Here is a 21,367-nt window from a genome sequence, read left to right as displayed (position 1 = left end):
TTTGTATACCTTCCACGTTTTGTATAAACAGTTGAATTGTCTTCAATGTTGCAGATGGAATCCATACGGTGATAATCCATACGCTGGTAATGTAACTCTTACTCGCATCAGAGGTCGACGCTACACCAAAGTTACATACAGAGATGACACCGGGAGCCACACTGACGAGTTTCGGGGAAATTGGTATCGTCACCGCAAGTGCTTGAGAAAGGTATGCTGAGCAAATTCTTGTGGTTTTAGTTAGACACGGCCACATATTAGTAAAGCAGTGCACCTTAAAGTATCGACCGCCGCGGCTGGTCGCAATCAATCAATCAATCAATCAATCAATCAATCAATCAATCAATCAATCAATCAATCAATCAATCAATCAATCAATCAATCAATCAATCAATCAAACTATTGGTTCGCGAACCGGTTCAAGCTTCCGAAACTGTACGCGAACCGGTTCGGGTTGAGATTTTGTAGAACCGGAACTGAACCGGAACGAAATGAATTCACCCTAACCCGAACCATAATCGAACAGCTATTTTTTTCGTTTCGACACACTGACATATACGAAAAAAAAAAAACGGTTACGGACGTCGTCTTCCCACGTAACTACCACGGCCGCTGGATGAGAGCACACGCAAGGCGCGGCCTGCCGCGTCGCCCGCATTTCAACAGGCGAGGGCGTGAGTGGCCGTGTTTACGTTTGCCGCACTTGTCTCCCTAGTGGCGCTAGCGTTCGGGGACTGGTTTCGGGACGGAGCGGTGTGGTCCCCGTCGGCGAGCGCTTGCGCCGACTGAGAGACAGCCAGCGCACGGGTTTTAAAAGATGTTGTTGGCATTCCTGGGCTACTCAACCGCGAAAATTCTCTGTCTGTATGTATGTCTGCCAGTCTGTCACTCTATCCAACCACCCGGCCGTGACTGAAGCAGCCAGAAGTTAAAATAATTCTTGAATGAGATATAGGCAATACATTTTATATCTAAAAATCTAAAAAGATGCCCCATATTCAACAACATTGTTAAAAAAAGATAATATTCAACAAAAAGATAATAACCGTGGGTTAGCTTTGTCTGAAAACGTCTCACACACAGCACATAAACCGCGTTGCACAGTTTAAAGCCGCAAGTTGATTAGTTACAGTTCAAGCGTCAGGTATATGGTGGGAATTTATTCGTCCGAACTTTCAAAAATGTCACCTTTTCTTGTGAAACGCGGTGCTGACACACGGGAGAGCGATGAATATTTTCCGGCGATGGATTAAAGATTGCCTTAAACACACTTCTTTGAAAAAAAATGTTTGCCGGGTGGAATGCGCACCTCATAAAACGAGGACACGCGATAGAATGTTTGAAAAAGGATTTTGATACTCTTATACTGGCTCGATCATGTCTTGTCGCGCATAGAGATTCGGGTTGTTTCTTTTTGCAGGCACGACAATGCCATTAAACACGCTACTGAAAACTTAATGACCGAGGTTGTATAGAAAGAAAAATAAATGCGCCGCGCTGTGTTCAAGAGACAGTGCGTACGGTCCACTCTCCCAGCTGCTAAGCATTTTTTGAACTTTGCGATGAGAACTAGCGCTACGTACATTTCCTCCGTTAATTCAGCGCCGTTTCCAACCCATCTGCATTTTTCCCTGAAGCTAGCGGTCGGGCTCCTGGAGCAGCACAAGTATGTGCTCAAATTAGCGCGCTCTAAAGACGTTGCGATAGTTTTGCTCTGTGAACATACTGCGCTTCAATTCGAATCAATTTTCGTAGCGTAGGAAAATTTTCACATATGTTATTATTACCTCAGCTTTCTTTTTTGAGTACATCTCTACGTAATGCAAGAAGTGTAAGGCCTTGTATCTGCACAAAAAATGCGTAATTCACGCAGTTAGAGCAATTAATAATTATGATATTCAAGATGTAGATTGTTGGTTTAAAATAGCAAAGAAAAAAAAGAAAATGTGAAATGGAAAAACGGTGTTGAATGCTTACGCATTATTCGGCAATTGTTAGAATTTCTGTACAATTTCGCTTTTTTATTTTGAGTCCGGGCAAAAATTTAGCTTGCCGAGCTGGCCAGATATTTTTGAAAGTTTTTTATGTACCCGGACATCCCATGTGCTCTCCTTAATTTTTTTCGAGGCTACAGGGAAGAAGTAGTAATATCAGGTAGAAACTGGAATCGAATTTAAAAATATCTGTTTACAATGCATCAACCACTTCATTCCTAGCAAAGTTAAAAAAACTGCGAAGTATACACCATGGATAACCAGGTCGATTATACATCTGAAACGCAAGGCTAAGCGCCTACGTCGCAAATGCAAAACCTCGCCTAAGCTTACCGACATTCGCGCTGCTCTGTCAGATGCTATTAAACATGCAAAAGGGCACTATTTTAACACTAATTTGACTAGCTTCACAAAAGATAACCCACATAAATTCTGGCGTTTCATTGCTGCTCGGAAAAAAAGGGTTAGCCACATTTCGCATAATGGTCACCTCCTCGCCGATCCCAAAGTTATTGCTGACCACTTCAATAGCTACTTCCACAGGGTTGTTTCACATTCTTCCCTGCCAGTCGAAAATAAGCACGCTTTGTTTTCCTCCAGTTCTCAAGTTATCTCCTATTCTGGTGTCCTGAACATGCTTCTTAGATTGAAAACAAAATGATCCCCTGATCCCGATAATATACCTAACACCTTCCTTCGGCGTTACGCAGAAACCTTGGCTAGTTTTTTCGTTCCCATATTCCAGGCTTCACTTAGATCAGCTACCTTGCCTCCTGACTTCAAGATAGCCCGTGTTGTTGCCGTTCATAAAAGGGTGATCCTCTTATCATTCCTAACTATCGGCCTATTTCAATAGTCTCTTCAGCCTGTAAACTTCTTTAACATATTGTAGCAACTTGCATCTCTGATTTCCTGGACCAGCACAAAATATTGACCCCTTTCCAACACGGATTCCGAAAATGCCAGTCTACAGTCACTCAACTATCCACAGTAATTCACTATATTGCTTCCAGTCTAGATAAGCGCGGCCAGGTTGACGTCATTTTTCTTGATTTCCGTAAGGCCTTCGACTGCGTTCCACATGACAAACTAATTAATAAGCTACGAATAATTGGCATTCCTCCTTTCCTTGTGGCATGGGTTTCTCCCTATCTCACTAACCGTAAGCAGTATGTGAGATTTAATGACCACTTTTCCGATGTCCTCCCAGTTTCATCTGGTGTTCCACAGGGTAGCGTACTTGGGCCCCTACTTTTTCTTATCCATTGTAATGATATTGTTGATGTTGTTGCTGAACCTGTACAAATACGTCTGTTTGCCGATGATTGCATTTTGTTTAATAACATCCACTCTTTAGATGACCAGACAGCCCTAAATTCTTCTCTTAACAGTATTATTTCTTGGTGTACGCAATGGGGTATGAGAATTACTTACGAGAAATCAGTTTATCTTAGAATTTACCAATAAAACTCACCCCCTCAAGTTTTCCTACATGATTTCCAACAATCCCTTAGCCGAGGTTAATGAATATAAGTATCTCGGTGTTACAATTACTAACAACTTAAGCTAGAATACCCATATCAGGAACATTTGCACTTCAGCGTTCCGTAAGTTATGTCAACTGAGGCATAAACTTAAAGATGCTCCCTCTCATGTTAAATACCTGGCCTACACAACCCTCATAAGACCTAAATTAGAATATGCTTGCACAGTTTGGGCTTCGCACACTAAAGTTAACATTACCAATCTCGAGAAAATCCAAAGAAGAGCTGTACGTTTCATCTATTCCAAATATAGCCGCCTTGATTCCGTATCTCAACCAATGAACACGAATAACATCCAAACCCTCGCACTGAGGCGCAAATTTCTTCGCTTGAAGTTTCTGCACCAACTGGTTAATAAAAACTTCGGATTAGATAGTAGTTTGTATGTGAATCCACTCTCATCCAGATCCCGTCACACCCATGACAAATCTCTAACCCCATATTTTGCTAGGACTAACATTTTCAAATTTTCATTTTTTCCCTGAACAATTGAAGAATGGAATTCGTTACCCGTTTCTGCACTTTCTACTGTTGAATGCCTCGAAGCTTATTTTAGCCTAAATGCCACAGTGCTGAGCTGATGCCTTGCCCTTGTTAAATGCATTGTTCTACCTGTTTTTTTTGTTTTTATCTTTGTACCTTGTATTGTTACTTGCAATTGTGACTCAAGTATTCTTGTATTTTGTAGTTTCTTGTCCACTCCTGCTTGGGCTTTCAAGCGTGCAGTATTGAATAAATAAATAAATAAATAAATAAATAAATAAATAAATAAATAAAAATCAACAGTAAATATATTGAGGGAGACGTCAAAGGCAGCCGTCACCCAGAAGAGACGTCGCAGAGTCAGTCGGGACGGCGCGTTTATTCCGAGAGGCAACCGAGAATACCAGCCCGAGGAATGATGATGTGTATGGGTATGAGAAACAGATGAGGTGTGACATGGTGATGATAATTGTCTTGAGAAGCAGACGGAGTGCAAGGTGGATTGTACACGAAAGTAGCAGGCACCTTCCATGTGTCCTTGAAGCGAGCACTATCGTAGCTTACACACAAATGCTCACAATATATATATATATATATATATATATATATATATATATATATATATTGTGAAAATAAAAAAGGGCCGACGTAGCTGTGATAGTAGTATTACTTCATAACTAAACAACGTGTAACCAAGTCATATGTGCCGTGAGATTAATACGAATTGTCGTGTTTTATTTAGTGCACGAGGAAAAACCTACATAAAAGTTGGTTATGTCTTAAACATTGAGAAGTGTTGGTACACATAAATAACAAGCACCGTCACAAAAACATTGTTCGTCTTTGTCCGGAATTTTGACATGTTCTCTGCAGTCGCAGCTTGCAGACAAAACGTAAATCTCTGCCGGGCGATGTAAGACACAACGACAGAGCAATGCGACACAGAAGGCACATTATCAACGCGTAATGCTGCTGCTGCGAACGGAATTTAACTTCCATCTTGACCAAATGAAGCTCGGCAGCCGCTAATCGTGTTTGTCTTTTAACAGGCGTAACATTGGTGGTGGTCGATGCCTTAAGTGGAGCGCGGAATGCCGATGATAAGCCCACACTTCGAAATAAGCGGCCCGAAAGCCGGCGTCCCGAGGGCCGCGCTCGCCGCAAGCCGTCCCGGAACGGTGGCGCCGCGGTGGCAGTATTTGGCTCTAGGCGCACTCACGCTTCTTTGGAGGCACGCAGCAGGCCGCACGTTGCGCCTTTCATCCAACGGCCGTGTAAGTACATCACTACACAAAAACCTGCCGGAATCGCCAGAGGCGAAAGAAACCGCCTTCCCCGCTAGCCATATTTCTTATACCTATAGATCCACAGATTACGCCATCCTGGCTAACAAGCATACATATCCTTGCCCCTACTTTCAGTTTCGTACTGAAGAAATCAATGGATTATAAGATTATAGTAGCGTCGGTCTATTTGACCGGCTATGCGCAGCCTAAAGCCCCGTCCTCCTGCCTCCGCCTACCCCCCATTCGGATCTAGAGGTGAAATACGAAGTTTCTCGTCTAGTGCATTATTTTGCTGCATGGTGCTCCTAAAGTGGTCATCACTGACCGGAGTTCTACATTCACGTCCGAGCTGACTCAGAAAATACTCCTATTGAGTAATTCCATCCAACCCCAAACAAATGGACTCAGAACGGCTCAATAAGAGAACGACAGATATTGTTGCGAGGATGATGTGGTGAAACCTCATGGTTGCCACCTGAGAGACCGTGGGACTATGTGCCTGCGCCATACCGGCTATGCGCCTAGCGCTGAGAGGGAACGAAGAGGAAGACGAGGATTGGTCTCTCGCTCGTATTGCGGCCACCTTGCTGGACTGGTGACTCTTTCCACTCGGACTGGTTTTCCTGTAAATATCTGCTAATACACCAGTATTCCTTGCGCCTTCCTCGTAACATCTTGTGGTGGAGGTTGCGGTCCGATCCCTATCAGTAGAATTCACCAGACACGGAGCTGCGTAGCGGTCGCCACATCGGTCTACAGACCATGTCATCGACTCAAGCACCGGCTGCCACGGCACTGGTCGTCATCGTGTCCCCTCCAAGAGAACCCGGTACGTTCAATGGAACAGAGAGCCTCGACGTTGAAGACTGGCTCCGCCGGTATGAGCGAGTTAGTTCTCACAATCGCTGGGACGACACTTTGATGCTGGCGAACGTCGCCTATTCTTTGAGGGGCGCAGCAGAGACTTGGTTCGATACCAATGAGGCCACGGTAACAAGCTGGGACGACTTCAAGCAGAAGCTCCGCGCCATTTTTGGCCAGCCCGAAGCTAACCGCCTTGCTGCCAAAAACAAGTTGGCCTCCCGTGCGCAAACGTCTACTGAATCGTATGTTGCGTACATTCAGGACGTTCTCGCCCTGTGTCAAAAGGCCGACAACCAGATGTCTGAAGACGACAAAGTAGCGAATGTGTTGAAGGGCATCGCCGACGACGCTTTCCACCTGCTTGTCTGCAAGGACTGCACGAGTGTCGACGCAATAATTAAAGAGTGCCGTCGCTTCGAGCAGGCAAAAAGTCGCCGCATCACGCCGCAGTACGCCCGCCTCCCCAACACTGCCGCGACTTCGTCGTGTGAGGACCTTTCCCCACGCCCTGCTTCGGCGGCTGAGGTTAGCCCTACCCGAACTCCAAGTATTACTCAGGTCGTGCGTCGGGAGCTGGAGGCAATGGCCCCGGCACTTTCCACCCAAGCGCCTGATAGCGGCATGCATATGCTGCCCCTTATTCAGGCCGTCGTGCGCCAAGAAATTGCGACCATGGGCATTCCTACCACCTGCGCCGCGAATTGCCGCAATGTCCGCCCCAACTCCGCCTTCGCCGAACCGCGGGCTGATTTCGGCTTTCCTCGCTCTCGGACAAGAAACCTCGCTGAATGGCGCACAGCGGACGATAGGCCCATTTGCTTTAACTGCCGTCGAGTCGGTCATGTGGCCCGTTACTGCCGGTCCCGCTGGTTTTCGTCGCGCCTACAGCCCCCTGTTGATTCTTCTCCCGTCGACGCCAGACCTCGCCGCTTCATGAATCCCGAATCGTCGCCGTATGCCGAAACTTCCGTCCACGCTTCCCGATTCAGCCGTTCTCCGTCTCCGCAGCGCCACCAGTCCCGCTCGCCGCAGCCTCGCCGTTTCCAGTCATCGGTTCCGGGCGGACGCACCTCCTCGGAAAACTGAGAAATGCAGCTCCCGGAGGTGACGCTGCATTTTCGACCCCTGACCGAAATCCTCTTCTTACGATACCGGCTCAACATAGCTTACTTGAAGTACAGGTAGATGGTGTGCCCGTCAAGGCCCTCATTGACACTGGTGCGCAAATTTGTATTATGAGTGCTGCCCTTCGTCGTCGTCTTCGTAAAGTACTGACCCCTGCCCCTTCTTGTGCTGTGCGTGTTGCTGACGGAGGTACGCCTTCGGTTGCCGGAGTATGTGCTGCCCGTGTCAACATCGCTGACCAACAAACTGTTGTTCTATTCACAGTGTTGGACCAATGCCCATATGACCTTATTCTCGGTCTTGATTTCCTTTCCGCCCACTCTGCCCTAATTGACTGTTCCGAAGGCCTACTCCATCTTGAGCTACCCTGTTCCGACGCCGCGATTGACGAAATTCAGCAGAAGCCACGGTGCGTATCCGCGGACCACACCCGGTTACCACCGCATTCTGCCGCTTATGTCCCATTGACACCGAGCCCTCCGGTTGCAGACGGCGTATACGAGGTTTCGCCCATTGTTGAGGTGTTCCTCACGCGGAATGTGGCGCTGCCTCACACCCTGGTCACTATAATTGACAACCACGTTGAGCTACTGTTCATCAACTTCGGCTCCTCTGCGCAGCTCCTACCCGAGGGCATGTCTCTCGCAACGATTTCCCTTCTCGAAGACTACCACGTTGCCGCCCTGACCATCGATGATAACCTTCATCATTCGAACGACGAATCACGAACTCCAAAACCCGACCACCATTACGCTGCGATGATTTCCACCGACTTACCACCCGCACACGCCGGTGAGCTCCTAAATCTCCTATACTCTTACCGAGACATTTTTGACCTTGACAACCGTCCACTCGGTAAGGCAACCGCTGTGAAACATCGCATCAACACCGGCGATGCCAGCCCCATTCACCGAAGGCCTTACCGCGTGTCCCACACTGAACGTAAAATCATCCAGGAGGAAGTGGACACCATGCTCCGCCGAGATATAGTAGAGCCTTCTTCGAGCCCTTGGGCTTCTACCGTCGTCTTAGTAAAGAAGAAAGATGGCAGCTGGCGTTTTTGTGTCGATTACCGCCACTTAAACAAGATTACCAAGAAAGACGTGTACCCTCTGCCCCGTATAGATGATGCCCTTGATTGCCTCCATGGTGCAAAATACTTCTCCTCCATCGACCTCCGATCGGGATACTGGCAGATTGCGATTGACGACCTTGACCGAGAGAAGACAGCCTTTGTAACACCAGATGGCCTCTATCAATTCAAAGTCATGCCGTTCGGCCTCTGCAATGCGCCCGCCACATTCGAACGCATGATGGACTCCCTATTACATGGCTTAAAGTGGTCCACATGCCTCTGTTACCTAGATGATGTCGTCGTATTTTCCCCCGATTTCGACACTCACCTTCACCGACTTGCCGACGTACTTGACGTGTTCCGACGGGCGGGTCTTCAGTTAAACTCGAAGAAATGTCGGTTTGCGCACCGCGAAATAACCATTCTTGGCCACCTTGTTGACGCCAATGGAGTCAGACCTGATCCTGAGAAAGTTCGCGCCGTCCAGCACTTTCCCAAGCCGCAGTCGACTAAAGATGTTCGCAGCTTTGTCGGCCTGTGCTCATACTTTCGCCGCTTTATAGCGGACTTCGCCACTATCGCCCGTCCCCTCACCGAGCTTCTCCGAAAAAACGCGACTTTTTCTTGGGGCCCCGATCAAGCAGAAGCATTCTCAACCTTGGTTTCTCTGCTTACAGCATCCCCTATATTGGGGCATTTCGACCCATCCGCACAAACGGAGGTCCGGACAGACGCCAGTGGCCACGGCATAGGTGCCGTTCTAGCACAAAAACAACATGGTCGCGAGCGCGTTATTGCCTATGCGAGTCGTCTCCTGTCCACATCCGAGCAAAATTACTCGATCACCGAGCGCGAGTGTCTCGCCTTGGTGTGGGCAGTTGCCAAATTTCGCGCCTACCTTTACGGCCGACCTTTCTCTGTTGTAACGGACCACCATGCACTGTGCTGGCTTTCCTCGTTGAAGGATCCGACAGGACGTCTGGGCCGCTGGGCTTTAAGCCTTCAAGAATACACCTTCTCCGTCGAGTACAAGTCTGGCCGTCTACACCAAGATGCCGACTGTCTCTCCCGCCTCCCCGTCGACCCACCTGATACGTGCACGTTTGATTCCGACGCGTGTGTCATGGCCTTATCTGATTTCCTGCACATAGGGCAGGAGCAACGCCGCGACCCTTCATTGCGACGCATAATTGAACAGATTGAGTCTGCAAATTCCGACCCGTCGCTTCACGCCTTCTTACTCCAGGATGGCGTGCTGTACCGCCGGAACTTTCGCTCTGATGGTCCCGCCTTGCTCCTTGCTGTTCCCGAGCACATGCAGTTGTCGGTACTACAGCAGCTCCATGACGTTCCCACAGCTGGTCACCTTGGTTTAACCCGCACCTATGACCGCACACGCCGGCGCTTCTACTGGCCTGGTCTGTACAAGTCAGTGCGCCGCTACATCCAAGCATGTGACTCCTGTCAACGGCGCAAGACCCCGCCTGTGCCGCCAGCCGGGCTGCTAAAACCGATAGACGTCCCCAATGAACCGTTCCATCGGGTTGGCGTCGACTTACTAGGTCCTTTTCCGGAATCTACCTCGGGCAACAAATGGGTTGCGGTTGCAACGGATTACACCACGCGTTTCGCCATTACCCGTGCCCTTCCGACAAGCTGTGCGACTGACGTTGCAGATTTTCTACTCCGTGACGTCATTCTCCAGCATGGCGCCCCTCGACAGCTTCTTACCGACTGAGGTCGGTACTTTCTGTCTCGAGTTGTCAGCGACATTCTTCGTTCCTGCTCTACCGCCCATAAGATTTCGACCGCCTACCATCCTCAAACAAATGGTCTTACGGAACGTCTTAACCGAACACTCACGGACATGCTTTCGAAGTACGTGTCAGCTGACCATCGAGACTGGGACAATGCCTTACCTTATGTAACATTTGCCTACAACTCTTCCCGGCATGACACGACTGGATTCTCACCGTTTTATCTTCTTTACGGACGTGAGCCGACATTACCGATGGACACATTGCTTCCTTCTTGCCCGGTTGCTACGGAATACGCTAATGAAGCAATCACACGGGCACATCTCGCACGCGAAGTGGCTCGTGCAAAACTCTCAGCGTCCCAAACGTCGCAAAAGATCCGGTATGATCGCAGCCACAGGAGTATTAGCTATTCCCCTGGAGCACTCGTTTTGTTGTGGTCACCCAATCGTCGTTTGGGCCTGTCTGAGAAACTTCTGTGGTGCTACAACGGTCCGTACCGTGTTTTGCGCCAGGTAACAGATGTGACCTACGAGATTTCGCCAGTACTTCCAACGGGTTCACCAAGTGGCCGTCAATCAGACATCGTCCATGTGACACGACTCAAGCCCTACCACGCCCCCACACCTCTTCCTGCTACCTAGCACCGGGACGGTGCTTCTCGTCCAGGGGGTTGTGTTGCGAGGATGATGTGGTGAAACCTCATGGTTGCCACCTGAGAGACCGTGGGACAATGTGCCTGCGCCATACCGGCTATGCGCCTAGCGCTGAGAGGGAACGAAGAGGAAGACGAGGATTGGTCTCTCGCTCGTATTGCGGCCACCTTGCTGGACTGGTGACTCTTTCCACTCGGACTGGTTTTCCTGTAAATACCTGCTAATACACCAGTATTCCTTGCGCCTTCCTCGTAACAATATGATCACTCTGTACATAGACAAAGAGCAGCGAACGTTATACGAGTTGCTTTCGTTTGTGACGTACGCACACAACAGAGCAATGCACCCCAGCAGCAATTTCCACATTGAAGACAGAGAGATCCCAGAGGTCCCGACCGTCGAAGACCTAGTGCTGCACATACAATCCACTAGAAAAAATAAAAAAATTAAAAAAATTAAAAATTAAATTAAATTAAAAATTAAAAATAAATAAAACAATACAACGACACGTAAACCAAACCATTCGTCTGCTCAAGAGGGTCAGCAATAGAAACTCAGGTTTGACCGAGCAGAACAGTGTTCGCCTAATCCAAGCATTCGTCTCGAGCAGAATACTTTACTCGATTCTATACTTTAAAATAAATGGTGCTGCTGAAGCCAACAAAATTGATGTTCTCATTAGACGGCACGTCCACTGCCAAACTGCAGGGGTTAGGCCTTCACAGAAAGGCCAGCGAACTAGTTGAAGCCCACCTAATGGGACAATACGAACGCCTCGCTCCCACACCCACAGGGAGACACACACTCAGCCAACTAGGAAGAGGATATCACACACTATATAAGGACGTGAAAACAGTTCCCCCTAGTATTTACTCTCATATTAAATCCAAAACGCTTCCCCGCACCATGCACACCCCGTATCACTCCGAGCGCAGGAAACAACGAGCGCGCGCCCTGCACAAGAAGTATGAAAATGATCCGCAAGTCGTGTACGTCCATACAGCGGAGTACAGACACAAGGAGGCTTCCACCGCAATCGCCGTTCAAAACTACCCCAACACCAGCATTCTCGATTCTATAACAGTCCGGATGCCCATCCGAGAACCGGCGGGAGAGGCAGCAATTGTGCTCGCTCTTTTGCTCACCCCCCCACCCGCAACAATCATTACAGATTCTATAACTGCTCTCCAAGATTTTGCCGCTCGACACATATCCCCAACAGCACTAAAACGTTTGCTCATGAAGCCACCCCAATCCCCAGTACCCCTAGTATTTACTCTAATATTAGATCCAAACCGCTTCCCCTTAACATACACCCCCCGTATCACTCCAAGTGCAGGAAACAACGAGCGCGCGCCCTGCACAAGAAGTATGAAAATGATCCGCAAGTCGTGTACGTCCATACAGCGGAGTACAGACACAAGGAGGCTTCCACCGCAATCGCCGTTCAAAACTACCCAACACCAGCATTCTCGATTTTATAACAATCGGGACGCCCATCCGAGATCCGGCGGGAGAGGCAGCAATTGTGCTCGCTCTTTTGCTCACCCCCCCACCCGCAACAATCATTACAGATTCTGTAACTGCTCTCCAAGATTTTGCCGCTCGACACATATCCCCAACAGCACTAAAACGTTTGCTCATGAAGCCACCCCAATCCCCAGTACCCCTAGTATTTACTCTCATATTAAATCCAAAACGCTTCCCCGCACCATGCACCCCCCGTATCACTCCGAGCGCAGGAAACAACGAGCGCGCGCCCTGCACAAGAAGTATGAAAATGATCCGCAAGTCGTGTACGTCCATACAGCGGAGTACAGACACAAGGAGGCTTCCACCGCAATCGCCGTTCAAAACTACCCCAACACCAGCATTCTCGATTCTATAACAGTCCGGATGCCCATCCGAGAACCGGCGGGAGAGGCAGCAATTGTGCTCGCTCTTTTGCTCACCCCCCCACCCGCAACAATCATTACAGATTCTATAACTGCTCTCCAAGATTTTGCCGCTCGACACATATCCCCAACAGCACTAAAACGTTTGCTCATGAAGCCACCCCAATCCCCAGTACCCCTAGTATTTACTCTAATATTAGATCCAAACCGCTTCCCCTTAACATGCACCCCCCGTATCACTCCAAGTGCAGGAAACAACGAGCGCACGCCCTGCACAAGAAGTATGAAAATGATCCGCAAGTCGTGTACGTCCATACAGCGGAGTACAGACACAAGGAGGCTTCCACCGCAATCGCCGTTCAAAACTACCCAACACCAGCATTCTCGATTTTATAACAATCGGGACGCCCATCCGAGAACCGGCGGGAGAGGCAGCAATTGTGCTCGCTCTTTCGCTCACCCCCCCACCCGCAACAATCATTACAGATTCTGTAACTGCTCTCCAAGATTTTGCCGCTCGACACATATCCCCAACAGCACTAAAACGTTTGCTCATGAAGCCACCCCAATCCCCAGTACCCCTAGTATTTACTCTCATATTAGATCCAAACCGCTTCCCCTTAACATGCACCCCCCGTATCACTCCAAGTGCAGGAAACAACGAGCGCACGCCCTGCACAAGAAGTATGAAAATGATCCGCAAGTCGTGTACGTTCATACAGCGGAGTACAGACACAAGGAGGCTTCCACCGCAATCGCCGTTCAAAACTACCCAACACCAGCATTCTCGATTTTATAACAATCGGGACGCCCATCCGAGAACCGGCGGGAGAGGCAGCAATTGCGCTCGCTCTTTCGCTCACCCCCCCACCCGCAACAATCATTACAGATTCTGTAACTGCTCTCCAAGATTTTGCCGCTCGACGCATATCCCCAACAGCACTAAAACGTTTGCTCATGAAGCCACCCCAATCCCCAGTACCCCTAGTATTTACTCTCATATTAGATCCAAACCGCTTCCCCGTAACATGCACCCCCCGTATCACTCCAAGTGCAGGAAACAACGAGCGCACGCCCTGCACAAGAAGTATGAAAATGATCCGCAAGTCATGTACGTCGATACAGCGGAGTACAGACACAAGGAGGCTTCCACCGCAATCGCCGTTCAAAACTACCCAACACCAGCATTCTCGATTTTATAACAATCGGGACGCCCATCCGAGAACCGGCGGGAGAGGCAGCAATTGTGCTCGCTCTTTCGCTCACCCCCCCACCCGCAACAATCATTACAGATTCTGTAACTGCTCTCCAAGATTTTGCCGCTCGACGCATATCCCCAACAGCACTAAAACGTTTGCTCATGAAGCCACCCCAATCCCCAGTACCCCTAGTATTTACTCTCATATTAGATCCAAACCGCTTCCCCGTAACGTGCACCCCCCGTATCACTCCAAGTGCAGGAAACAACGAGCGCACGCCCTGCACAAGAAGTATGAAAATGATCCGCAAGTCATGTACGTCGATACAGCGGAGTACAGACACAAGGAGGCTTCCACCGCAATCGCCGTTCAAAACTACCCAACACCAGCATTCTCGATTTTATAACAATCGGGACGCCCATCCGAGAACCGGCGGGAGAGGCAGCAATTGTGCTCGCTCTTTCGCTCACCCCCCCACCCGCAACAATCATTACAGATTCTGTAACTGCTCTCCAAGATTTTGCCGCTCGACGCATATCCCCAACAGCACTAAAACGTTTGCTCATGAAGCCACCCCAATCCCCAGTACCCCTAGTATTTACTCTCATATTAGATCCAAGCCGCTTCCCCGTAACATGCACCCCCCGTATCACTCCAAGTGCAGGAAACAACGAGCGCACGCCCTGCACAAGAAGTATGAAAATGATCCGCAAGTCATGTACGTCGATACAGCGGAGTACAGACACAAGGAGGCTTCCACCGCAATCGCCGTTCAAAACTACCCAACACCAGCATTCTCGATTTTATAACAATCGGGACGCCCATCCGAGAACCGGCGGGAGAGGCAGCAATTGTGCTCGCTCTTTCGCTCACCCCCCCACCCGCAACAATCATTACAGATTCTGTAACTGCTCTCCAAGATTTTGCCGCTCGACGCATATCCCCAACAGCACTAAAACGTTTGCTCATGAAGCCACCCCAATCCCCAGTACCCCTAGTATTTACTCTCATATTAGATCCAAACCGCTTCCCCGTAACATGCACCCCCCGTATCACTCCAAGTGCAGGAAACAACGAGCGCACGCCCTGCACAAGTATGAAAATGATCCGCAAGTCATGTACGTCGATACAGCGGAGTACAGACACAAGGAGGCTTCCACTGCAATCGCCGTTCAAAACTACCCAACACCAGCATTCTCGATTTTATAACAATCGGGACGCCCATCCGAGAACCGGCGGGAGAGGCAGCAATTGTGCTCGCTCTTTCGCTCACCCCCCCACCCGCAACAATCATTACAGATTCTGTAACTGCTCTCCAAGATTTTGCCGCTCGACGCATATCCCCAACAGCACTAAAACGTTTGCTCAGGAAGCCACCCCAATGCCCAGTACAACTGATCTGGACCCCCGAGCATTTTTGGCTCGAGGGAAACGAGGCGGGCCATTATCTAGACCGAGGATTTAGTATCCGGGCTCGGCCGAACCCCTTGCCACCGAGCCCGGTCCACGCGGGACCGTCTGATCGGTTTTCATGATACTACTACCTACTACCTCCTCTCCCACCGGATCTATCCTCGGGCGGACAAATACCTGACATTAGAGCAAAACCACGCCTGGCGCCAACTCCAGACGGGAGTCTCTCCCAAACCGGCCACCATGACCCATGTCCACCCCAGCCTGTATCCAACCTCGGCGTGCTCCTTATGTAGCGCCAATGCCAACCTGGCCGAAATCACATGGGCATGCCTCCAGGACGCTTTCTCCGAAATCCCCTCTGAGGAAAGGTGGGAGGCCTCGCTTCGCAGCCCCGACCCGGACCTGCAGGTCCGCCTGGTCAAGAGGGCAGAAGAGGTCGCCACAATCCGCCACCCTACGGCCACACGGGACCACCAACCTAAGTCAAGGAGAAGACGTGCAGGAGGGGGCGGACCTTCAGCCCGTTACCTGCCACCACCATTCGGACTTCGATTCTCCATGATACACTTCCTCAAAATAACGTTTCTCTCTCTACCTCTCTCGAGGCAAAGTTGCCTCAACTGCCGAGTTACTCTGCCCACGAAGATGCGGAACTAATATGCAAGCATGCGGGGAACGCACTGAAACTCGCTAGATCCAGAATTCAACAACAATATCTCGACGCTAGTCACTACAACCTCTGTCATCGTGATCAACACTTCCCCTTGTGCCAGAGTTCCCACGGGGCACCGAAGATTGAAGTGGTTTACGGCGTCCGGCTTAAGCCGTCCTATGAACGTTCATGCACGAACTCCCGTACCCGCATATCCCACCGCTTTGCCAAGTGGGGGGGGGGGGCACTAGGAGTGAACTTCATCAGAAAAAGAAGAGAAAGAGAAGGCTTGTGCGCGTGTGTAGCTTTAAAAGACTCATTTAGGGCAACCATTGTCTCACCGCTAATAAATGCTATTCTATCTTACGGTTGTGGGGTTTCGCGCGTCATCCGTGAAAACATTTTTCTCTTGTTTTGCAGCGCGTGAACCTCTCAATGCTTGAAAACCTTTAGTTTCTTCAGTTAGATCGAGAAACAAGCTATAATGGGACTATGTTTGTTCGTGGGAAAGTTCTGTACACATCTCTTAACGAAACAAAATTAAACAGGATACGTACACAGTTTTCTGATTTACTTTTCCGGAAGCGTCCATTGGATGGTTTAGGCAAATTTGTGTAGCATCTATCTTCAAGTAATAGGTGAATCCGTTTCTGGTGTATGGTAAATATGTGCCAAAAATATCGGGGGTAAACAAACACTTGAGAAATTTACACACAACGGGAACACGTAACCGTGGCCCATACAGTATCCTTATAAAACGTATATGTACGATTGGTTATGTTAAAATAAACCGAAATGAAACCAACAGATATTAAAAATACGTCGAAAAGAATCAGGATAGGCGGGAAATAAGGACGGGATATCGATTTGACTTTCAAAGGAGCAACGCTACCGTGGATCACGTAAATGCCTTAAATATTCCACTCAAAAACACTAAAATTCGCTAACCACTAAGCATACTAAAAAACACTAAAAACACAAAACACAAAACAAAAACACTAAAATCTCAAGTATAATGTGTTAAACTTTTCTGGGGCTCCCTAAGTGTTACGAATGGGCCTAGAAATCAATCGGGCCGTGCAAACTGTTACACTACTGTAAATAAATCACAGTGCAGCGTTTGCCTTTTCTTTCCGTTTTAGTATTGACAGTTCGTTGAGGTGCCCGCGACACCTTGTGGTTTTTCCTTTTCTCTTTATTGAGGAATGCGTATACCGAATTAAGACAACCCGACCCTACACACACCACCGGCCATGGTGCATAGCACACACGGAATATCTGTAGGGAAGCAAACAATCTGGTTGCATTCTATGCGTTTCAGTGTCCGTTTTCAAGCATATTTACCTACGCTATGAACAGAAATAGAAACATATGGGCCTCTATTACGCCTCTAGTAAAGCTAAATGCGAGTGAGTGTTCGCATTTTTGTTTGTATATCTTTTAGTCTAATCTAAAACAAAAGTATTTACATTGAAAACTTGAAGCCTTTTTCAAGTAATCACTTGCGAAAGCATTCGTTGAACCGTCGATTTCTGATACCTGTTGCTTTCGCCGAAATCTGCCTTGGGCCACGTTGCCGTGAAAAAGAGGCTATAAAAGTGCCGACACGCACCCGACATGGTAAAAGTGTTTTTTGTCATGTATCGAGCTTGGGAATAATTTTCGTGAAAAAATTGTGGGGATGCATGTTTGCTTCTAATTTCGCCGCGTAGCGGGGGTTTCCCCGGCATATTGATGAGTTTGAAGCGACCTTTAATATTCGCTGTACACACCGCTTTAAAGTATTTTGTGCGCAACAGTTGCAAAAATTCTCAATTAAGTAAAATACTGACAAGAGATGTTAATATTCCCCCCGCAATCCTTTTTCTTCCACAGTGTAACCCAGAAGACCGCTATTCATGCACAAGATTGTCGCTGTATACCCTCCGAAGTTGCGAGTGCGTCCCAGCGAGTATGTTTGGCATCGAAAACTACGATGGTGTCTGTGCACGGCCTGGTATCCCACTCGGAAGTGACGAATATGAGCGAAAAGATGCGGTAACATATAAGCGATGAGAGATGTGCGACGAATATGAGTGATAGCGATCGAGTGTTCTGAAATACATTGTGTAAGGCCATAAATATTGTGTAAGGCCATAAATAAAGCAAATCAGCTATCTCAAATTTCTAACCGCCTTGTCCTACATAAATCATTTATTTCCAGCTCTTTGTCATGATCATCATCACCAGCCTATCTATTCCCATTGCAGGGCCAAGGTCTCCCTTATTATTCTCCAATTATCTCGGTTCTGTACGTGCTACCTACGGCCAAATTAATCCCTGCAAACGCCTTGATCTCATCTGCCCATCTAACTTTGGCTCGCCTCACTACGTAAGAAGCGAAACGAAAGACTCAAAGCATCGGTCGCGAACAGACGTGGCCGCCTAGAAACGGCGGAAGAAGATGAAGAGAACCAATAACGGAAAGAATAATAGGGGGGAGACACCACGATAGTGTACCAATAGAACTGCCGAGGAATTCGCAACAAAGACAGTGAACTATTACTTTACATTGAAAGCGTACACCAGAAACCAGACGTGATTGCGTTGCAAGAAACGCACGCCAAACCGCGCCTGCCGGGGTACGTGACCTACACGGACCCGACGGAGCGCGGCACGGCGGTGCTTGTACGAAACAACGTGGCCACATCGCAGCATATAACTGCCCAGAGCGGCTGCGAGCACACGCTGGTGAAGGTACATTCGAGAACGATTGGCAATGCCGGAAACATGTTTATTAGAGCGCGTACTGCAGACCCTCGCAAAAACAGTACGATTTCGACAAGATGGTGCGAGAAGCGAAAAAGAGTGCCGGGAACAGGACGCTCCTGATACTCGGCAACTTTAACGCTCCTCATCAGAAATGGGGCTACAAGCATCAAACCAAGGGAGGGACAAAATTAGCGCAAGTAATGGAAGACCAAGACATGGTACTCCTGAACGAGCCGGGGACGGTCACCCGGAGAGGCAACAACGCCTGCCGAGACACCACGCCGGACCTATCGTGGCTCTGGGGAACGGCACCGGTGTCCTGGCAGTGCGAGGCCCAAGACTTCGGGTCCGACCACTACCTTATCTACATTCAAATTGAAGGACCGAGTTACCGGGCAACACTGGGCAAGGTCAGGGTAATGGACTGGGACAGGATGCGAAACCACACCGAAGACAAAGCAAATGAAGAGAAGACTCGGACACCGAACAAGGCCGGGACGAAAAAAGCAACCGAACGTACGCCGATTGGGCCCGCGAGCAAAAGACAACGCTCGACAAGTTCACTAAGGAAATTGTGACGACTGCGCAAACACCCTTAGGGGACGCCCGCCTCGCGCACATGTGGGCGGCGCGCCACTCGCTCACGCGAAGGTGGAACGGCAGCGTCACAATAAGAAGTTAGTGAAAAGAATAGCGAGGTTGAATAAGGAAATAGCGAAGTACTCGAGCAAGCTATGCCGTGAAAACTGGCTCAGCGTGTGTGATGGCCTGCAGGGCAAGCTGTCGACGCGGAAGACGTGGTGTCTCCTGAGACATCTCATCGACCCGCTGGGCAGCAAGACGGCCGGCAATCGCAATATGATCAAGACACTGAACGCCTTCAACGGGTACGGACAGCGCCTGCTGAACGACCTGGAACGGACGTACTTCAAAACAGAGAAAGGCTAGTTTCCGATCCCTGACGAGTATTCGGGGCAGCAGAACCCGGACCTCGACGAACCTTTCACCACGGCTGAGCTTTGGTCCGCAGTAGACGAAGGTAACAAGAGGAGTGCTCCCGGTACGAACACGATCACCTACATATTGCTCGGTAACATGAGCAATGTGGTGACAAGAGAACTGCTGGGTCACATCAACAAGGCCTGGGAGAAGTCGCGGCTACCGAAGTCAAGTTCAAAGCGGCCGAAGTCAAGTTCATACCGAGGCCCGGCAAACCGCTCAAGATCGAAAACATGCGTCCGATATTGCGGATCTCCTGCGTGGGAAAGGTGGTCGAGCGCATGGTGTTCAAGAGGCTGCAAGCTCATCTAGATAAGACGGGACAGATGCCGGCCACGATGTACGGCTTCACACAACATCTAAGCACGCAAGACGTGATGATCCAGCTCAGTGAACTGGTGGTGAAGGAAGCAACGAAAACAGCACTGCGAGCGATACTGGCCCTAGATCTGAAAGGGGGCGTTCGATAACGTGTCGCACGCGGCCGTGCTGGAAAATCTAGGAAGGACGGGGTGCGGCCGGCGTACGTTCGGCTACATCAAAGACTTCCTGACCAAAAGGGCGGCAATGATCAGGATTGGCAAAGAGAAGTGAGAACCCGTGGAGCTCGGGGACAGGGGCACCCCTCAGGGGTCTGTCCTGTCGCCTCTGCTGTTCAACCTGGCAATCCTTCCCCTACCCTCGTTACTCGAGCGAATAGACGGTGTGAGCCACGTATTATACGCCGATGACATCACGGTGTGGACCAACCGCGCGGGCTCTGACGCCTGAATGGAAGGAGTGCTGCAGAGAGCGGCGGAGACTGTCCACGGATACTCCAAGACTTGCGGCCTGAGCTGCACCCCGCAGAAGTCAGAACTGCTCATCGCCCAACCGGGCAGGCCAAAGAAGCAAGCACCCCCGAGCGTAACCGTAACCATCAACGGAACGCAAATCATACCGACTGAACAGATTCAGATCCTGGCCCTGCTACTCAGGGGAGACAGAAAAGCCTCGGCCGCCGTCACCAAGATCAAGCACTCGACTGAACAGATCGCAAGCATGATACGTAGATTTGCGAACCGCAACCGCGGACTGAAAGAAGAAGACACCCTGCGGCTAGTGCAGGCGTTCGTCGTATCCCGCGTAACCTACTCCGCCCCGTACCCCTGGCTAACGAAGGCGGAGAGGGAAGCGCTGGACACGGCGATGCGTAAAGCCACCAAGATAGCCATGGGTCTGCCAATGTAATCGTCAACAAAAAGATTGATGGACATGGGCACCCTCAACACCACGGACGAACTTATCGAACCACACTTGTCCACCCAGAGAGTTCGTCTGAGCAGGACAGAACACGGAAGAGCCATTCTACACAAGATAGGATGGCAGGCTGAACCACAGATGGAAGAGGCACCACTCCCTCAGGGATGGCGTGACTCCATCACAACCAATCTGTTACCGCGCAACTTGACAGTGGAACGGCACGAAGGCAGGCGGACGGCGCGGGCCAAAGCCCTGGCCCGGAAGCTGGAGGAGGACCCTCAGGTCTGGTACTTGGACGCCTCACTCTGAAAACACGGAACAAAGGCCGTGGTGGCCGTAACGGACATCGACGAGCTGAAGACCTGCGCGTCGGTGAAGACTACGGACCCGACCGTGGCAGAAGAGGTAGCCATAGCGCTGGCCCTAGCC

The 21,367-nt window shown here is 49.6% G+C and overlaps 1 long non-coding RNA gene across 1 annotated transcript in view; it reads left to right on the top strand.

Moving 5' to 3' along the window:
• Positions 1 to 18,027, top strand: part of LOC144144908 (uncharacterized) — a 31,990-nt gene extending 13,963 nt beyond the window's left edge. The window contains exons 2-3 of the long non-coding RNA XR_013317372.1: positions 55 to 211; positions 17,822 to 18,027. This is a non-coding gene — a long non-coding RNA (uncharacterized LOC144144908). The remainder of the gene's footprint in view (positions 1 to 54; positions 212 to 17,821) is intronic.
• The last annotated feature ends 3,340 nt before the right edge of the window (positions 18,028 to 21,367 follow it).

Source organism: Haemaphysalis longicornis, unplaced genomic scaffold (assembly GCF_048455015.1).
Source record: "Haemaphysalis longicornis isolate Haplotype H1 unplaced genomic scaffold, Haemaphysalis longicornis Haplotype H1 scaffold_7, whole genome shotgun sequence".
Lineage (NCBI taxonomy): Eukaryota > Metazoa > Arthropoda > Arachnida > Ixodida > Ixodidae > Haemaphysalis > Haemaphysalis longicornis.
The sequence above is the reverse complement of the archived record's forward strand: the minus strand, read 5'-3'. Positions and strand labels throughout refer to the sequence as shown.